At 46.9% G+C, this 6,198-nt stretch overlaps 1 long non-coding RNA gene across 1 annotated transcript; it reads right to left on the reverse strand.

Moving 5' to 3' along the window:
- Positions 1 to 2,327: 2,327 nt before the first annotated feature.
- LOC309805131 lies at positions 2,328 to 5,909 on the reverse strand. Its single transcript, XR_014294228.1, has 3 exons — positions 5,860 to 5,909; positions 4,092 to 4,135; positions 2,328 to 2,372 (listed from the first exon to the last, which is right to left on the reverse strand). It is a non-coding gene; the product is annotated as an uncharacterized lncRNA (long non-coding RNA).
- Positions 5,910 to 6,198: the final 289 nt, after the last annotated feature.

Genomic DNA, 6,198 nt, shown 5'->3' on the forward strand with positions numbered 1-6,198 from the left:
TTAAAGGTGTACATGTGCTCACCCAACTTCACCAATCCTCTCTGCCCCAAGTGTCGAGCCTTTTGTCTCATCCAGGTGTGGGTGTAGATGCATTCAATCCAGGTTTAATCAGAGCCCCTGAACGAATTGTGTAAGAATTTCACGGTTTTTGTGTTTTGTTTTTGAAACTTATTTTTATACTGGGGTTGAGCTGATTTTCACTGCCGTATTTATGCCACTATACACACACTTGATTCCCATACGGAGACATATAAGTACATAGGTTTTAAGATTCTTGCCAGTTAGATATATTCCTCTGCATGGAATAAGGGGTGTTGAGTCCAGTTCACTGAGCATGGAATAGGTATTGTCTATTATATATTTGGTTTATGGAACGGTACCTGTGCTAATATCAAACTCTGGTTTTATGCATCACCCCACCTCACCTTTCCCCTTGAGCAGGCATAGGAGAGTTTTCTAAATGTGAGACTCTATTCTGTTTGCTAATATAGTTCATGTGTAGCCTTTTTACATTCCCTCCATAAGTGATATCTTATGATAAGTTTCTTTTTCTGTGTGCCTTATTTCACTTAGAATCATCGGACCTAAATCCACCCATTATGCTTCTACTGGCCTTATGACATTGATTTCATGGCTGAGGGATATTCCATCGTGCGAAAGTACCACAACTTCTTTATCCATTTTTGTCTTTCCTGCAATATTTGAGTTGTTCTGAAGTTGAGGTGCTTGTAAACAGAGCAGCCCTTAGCATTGGGGTGGCTGTGTCTTTTTGATTTTCAGGTTTCCCATGGTATACGTCCATGAGTGAAAGTGCCCAAGGCTCTGTAACTGAGTTGTTTACTTGTTTTTGGGAAACACCATGCACTTCTCCGGAGTGGCTGCTGGCAATTTTCCTCCCTCCCATCTGCATAAAAAGGCTCCCTGTTCTCCACGGCTTGTCCTGCTTTTATGGTTTTTACAATTTTTTCCGATGTACCTTTTGAACGGTGGGAAGTCAGACTTCTTTTTAGTGTGTATTTGCATTGCCTGCTTGCTTGGTTGGCCACAAAGTGTGTATGTGTTTTTTCCTCAATATGTCCTTGAAAACTCGCATACACGCTCTTTGGCCACGTGCATCATTGTGGAAGTTCTGCCGATTTTCATGTGTTTTGAAGGCGATTCCAATCAACCTCTTGATGTCTGTTTCCTGGAATTCTACCTCACTTTCAAGTCCTTGCCGTAGCTAAACTGAGAAGTAAAGGTGACCCCTAACCTAAAGGTAGGCCAAATTGTTTCCCATCAGCAAAGTTGGGTGTGAAGCCATCTCCATGAACCCTGACTCGATAGAGTGCTTTAACTCCTTTACTGCTTTCGGAAGCCTAAGAGAGTCGTGTATGATTTCCCGAAGCTGCCCTGAAAAATACCACCGGGGTTCCAATTCAGTTTGGGGATTTCTGCTCGACGTCTCTCTAATTGATGTGGAAACTAGACTTTAGGTCCAGCCCGAAATAAAGTAGAATTTTACCCTGATTATTGTTAGGCATTTGGAACATCCAAAGTCACCTAGGCCTACTGAGGGCATTTAGAGGATTATGCCATTCACCACATGCAGAACACACTGCATCCAAAAGTTTCATCACAGAAGGCCGAATTGTGTTCCAACGGTATCCTTTAGCTTGTCAGGGAAGATAGGTATATGTGCTGTGTGGACAAGTTTGTAATTGAGAAGGCTGGAAAAAGGCAGTCTTTACCCCATTTGAAAGGTACATAGTGGCAGCTTCAAGGCTGACTGAAAGACATTGATGTTACCAATGTTCTAGTCATTTCTAGGTATGCCTCAGTGAAGAAAGTGAGTTTTCTCCTACAAAACCCTGTGGTCTCCAGTGTCTTTCTAAGAGCTCATCCCACCCTTGCCCGGGCTAAAGTGCAAAATAAACCTGACCCCTAGCCGCAGGGTAGGTCCCAGTGTTTCCCATCAGCAAAGTTTGGTGTGCAGCCATCTCCATGAACCCTGACTCAATAGAGTGCTTTAACTCCTCTGTGGCTTTCCATAGGCCTAAGAGAGTCACGTATGAATTCCCTTCTGTGGGAGAGCGTGTGCGCTCTGAGTCCCCTTTTTGTTTTCCAAGCAATAGAGCACAGAACAGACTGCTGGGGTCAACTCTTTCTATGCAGAGGGAAGGGCAATGAACTGATTCTCGCTTGCATAGCTTCATTTCTACAACTGTAGAGGAGCCCCAGTAGAAAGTTTTGCCAGTATTACATTCAACGTGGCTCTCCTTCTGTGGAAGCCCTCTGAACTGCAATGAAAGAATCCCTGAGCCTAATGTGCATCCTGGGAACTCTTACCTATAATCTCTCTATTGTGACACAAGGTACACTGTAGGTCCAGCCTGACAGAAAGTACAGAAAAACCAGTACAATTGTGAGGTATTCAGACGATCCAAAGTCCCCTAAGCCTGACTAAGTCATTCAGCATGTAATGCTATTCATGGCACGCAAAACACCCCACGTCCAATGCAGTGAGATCACAGAAACGCCCAGTGTGGCTGAAAGTCTCCAATAGTCAGTCAGAGGGTGCTGGTAAATGCGCTGTGGGGTCAGGTACACAATGGGAGAATGTAGGAGAAGCCAGACTTTCCCCCTTTGGAAAGCAACTTGGTTGCAGCTTCCAAGCCGCCTGAAAACCTCACCACCAGGGTACTATTCACTCCACAGATGCCTCTGAGGAGCAGTGAGTTTTTCCAAAAGAAACCAGGTGCTTGCGATTCCTTCCTGGGAGCTCAGCCCAGGAGCATACTGTCGCTAAAGTGCCAACTAAATGTGACCTCTAGTCTCGAGGTAAGGTGCACATTTTCCCATTACCAGAGATAGGTGTGCACCAGTTTCCAGGGAGTCTTAGTCAATGGACGGCTTTAGCATTAGTAGGCCTCACAGCGCTCAAGACTCTCACGTGGGCACTTCTTTCCAAGGAAGTGCGCTGTGTACCCAAAGCCTTCTGAGCACAATCAAGGGATACACAGCTCTGGAAACATCCCTCACTATGCAGTTGGAAGGGCTGGGAACTAATGTGTCCTCTATGGCTAATGTTCCACAGCTGTGAAACAACCTTAGGAACGTGGTTCATGGCAGGCTTTCGTTCCATGTGGGTCTGCCACGTTGAGGAAACCTATGCTGGCCTGAATGAAACCACCGGGGCTCCAATTCAGTTGGGGGACTCCTTCTCGACGTCTCTCTAAATGACGCAGAAACTGCACTTTAGGTCCAGCCTGAAATAAAGCAGAGTTACCTTGAGAATTTCTAGGCATTTGGAACATCCAAAGTCACCTAGGCCTACTGAGGACATTTAGAAGATTATGCCGTTCACCACATGCAGGACACACTGCATCCAAAAGTGTCATCGCAGAAGGCCGAAGTGTGTTCCAAGGGTCTCCCTTGGATTGTCAGAGCAGATAGGTGTATGTGCTGGGTGATCCAGTTGGTAATTGAGAAGGCTGGAAAAAGGCAGTCTTTTCCCAATTTGAAAGGTCGATAGTGGTGGCCTGAAGGCTGACTGAAAGACATTGCGGCTACCCGTCTTCTAGTCACCTCTAGGAATGCCTCAGTGAAGAAAGAGAGTTTCTCCTATCAAACCAGGTGGTCTCCAGTGCCTTGCTGGGAGCTCATCCCATGCTTGCCCTAGCTAAACTGCGAAGTAAACATTACCCCTAGCCTCAAGGTAAGCACGAGTGTTTCCTATCAGCCAAGTTTTTTGTGCAGCCATCTCCATGAACCCTGACTCGATAGAGTGCTTTAACCCCTCTGCGGCTTTCCATAGGCCTAAGAGTCACATATGAATTCCCTTCTGAGGGCCAGCGTGTGCGCTGTGAGTCCTCTTTTTGTTTTCCGTGCAACACAATACAGAACAGACTGTTGGGGTCAACTCTTTCTACGCAGAGGGAAGGGCAATGCACTGCTTCTCGCTTGCAGAGCTGGATTTCTAGAGCTGTAAGGCAGCCCCGGGACAACGTTTTTGCCAGTAGTGCATTCAACGTGGCTCTCCCTCTGTGGAGTCCCTCTGAACGGCACTGAAAGAATCCCTGAGCCTAAAGTGCATCCTGGCAACTCTTAGCCTGTCATCTCTCTATTGTGACGCAAGGTACACTGTAAGTCCAGCCTGACAGGAAGTACAGAAACACTGGTACAATTGTGAGGCATTGGGATGATCCAAAGTCCCCTAGGGCTGACTAAGTCATTCAGCGGGTAATGCTATTCATGGCACGCAAAACACCCCGTGTCCAACGAAGTGTGAACGTAGAAAGGCCCAATGTGGTTGAAAGTCTCCAGCACTCAGTCAAAGAGTGCTGGTAAATGCGCTGTGGGTTCAAGTTGGCAGTGGGAGAATGTGAGAGAAGCCCGAATTTCCCCCTTTGGAATGCAACTTGGTTGCAGCTTCCAAGCTGCATGAAAACCACCTCACCAGGGTACTATTCACTCCACAGATACCTCTGAGGAGCAGTGAGCTTTTCCAAAAAAATACAGGTGCTTGCGATTCCTTCCTGGAAGCTCACCCCAGGAGCATTCTGTAGCTAAAGTGCCAACTAAATATGACCTCTAGTCTCGAGGTTAGGTGCATATTTTCCCATTACCAGAGATAAGGGTGCACCGGTTTCCAGGAAGTCTTAGTCAATGAACGGCTGAAGCTTTAGTATGCCTCATAGTGCTCAAGACTCTAACGTGGGCAATTCTATCCAAGGAAGTTCACTGTGTACCCAAAGCCTTCTGAGCACAATCAAGGGATACACAACTCTGGGAACATCGCCCACTATGCAGTTGGAAGCGCCGGGAACTAATGTGTTCTCTATGACTAGCATTCCACAGCTTTGAAACAGCCTCAGGAACACGGTTCTTGGCAGGCATTCATTCCATGCATCTCTGCCACGTTGAGGAAACCTAAGCTGCCCTGAAAGAAGACACCAGGGCTCCAATTCAGTTAGGGGACTCCTGCTCGATGTCTCTCTAGGTGATGCGGAAACTGGACTTTAGGTCCAGCCCGAAATATAGTAGAGAGTTACCCTGAGCATTGCTAGGCATTTGGAACATCCAAAGACACCAAGGCCTACTGAGGGCATTTAGAGTATTATGCCGTTCACCACATGCAGCACACAATGCATCCAAAAGTCTCATCGCAGAAGGCCGTATTGTGTTCCAAGGGTCTCCCTTGGATTGTCAGAGAAGATAGGTGTATGTGCGGGGTGATCCAGTTGGTAATTGAGAAGCCTAGAAAAAGGCAGTCTTTTCCCCATTTGAAAGGTAGATAGTGGCGGCCTCCAGGCTGACTGAAAGACATTGCTGTTACCCGTCTTCTAGTCACCTCAAAGAATGCCTCAGTGAAGAAATTTTGTTTTCTCCTATGAGTCCAGGTGGTCTCCAGTGCATTGCTAGGAGCTCATCCCACGCTTGCCCTAGTTTAAGTGCAAAGTAAACTTGACCCCTAGTCTCAAGGTAAGTACGAGTGTTTCTTATCAGCCAAGTTTTGTGTGCAGCCATCTACATGAACCCTGACTCAATTGAGTGCTTTAACTCCTTTGCGGCTTTCTGTAGCCCTAAGAGAGTCACGTGTGAATTCCCTTCTGAGGGAGAGCGTGTGCGCTGTGAGTCCCCTTTTTGTTTTCCGAGCCACACAACACAGAACACACTGCTGGGGTCAACTCTTTCTACGCAGAGGGAAGGACAGTGAACTGCTTCTCGCTTGCAGAGCTTGATTTCTACAGCTGTAAGGCAGCCCTGGGACAATGTTTTGGCCAGTATTACATTCAACGTGGCCCTCCCTCTGTGGAGGCCCTCTGAACGGCACTGAAAGAATCCCTGAGCCTAATGTGCATCCTGGCAACTCTTAACCTGTCATCTCTCTATTGTGACACAAGGTACACTGTAGGTCCAGCCTGACAGAAAGTACGGAAAAACTAGTACAATTGTAAGGCATTCAGACCATCCAAGTCCCCTAACCCTGACTAAGTAATTCAGCGGGTAATGCTATTCATGGCACACAAAACACCCCACGTCCAACGCAGTGAGATCATAGGAACACCCAGTGTGGCTGAAAGTCTCCAATAGTCAGTCAGAGAGTGTTGGTAAATGCACTGTGGGGTCAAGTTCGCAATGGGAGAATGTAGGAGAAGCCCGAATTTCCCCCTTTGGAAAGCAACATGGTTGCAGTTTCCAAGCCGGCTGAAAACT

This window comes from Mesoplodon mirus, assembly GCF_964341445.2.
Source record: "Mesoplodon mirus genome assembly, chromosome: 5".
Classification (NCBI taxonomy): Eukaryota; Metazoa; Chordata; class Mammalia; order Artiodactyla; family Ziphiidae; genus Mesoplodon; species Mesoplodon mirus.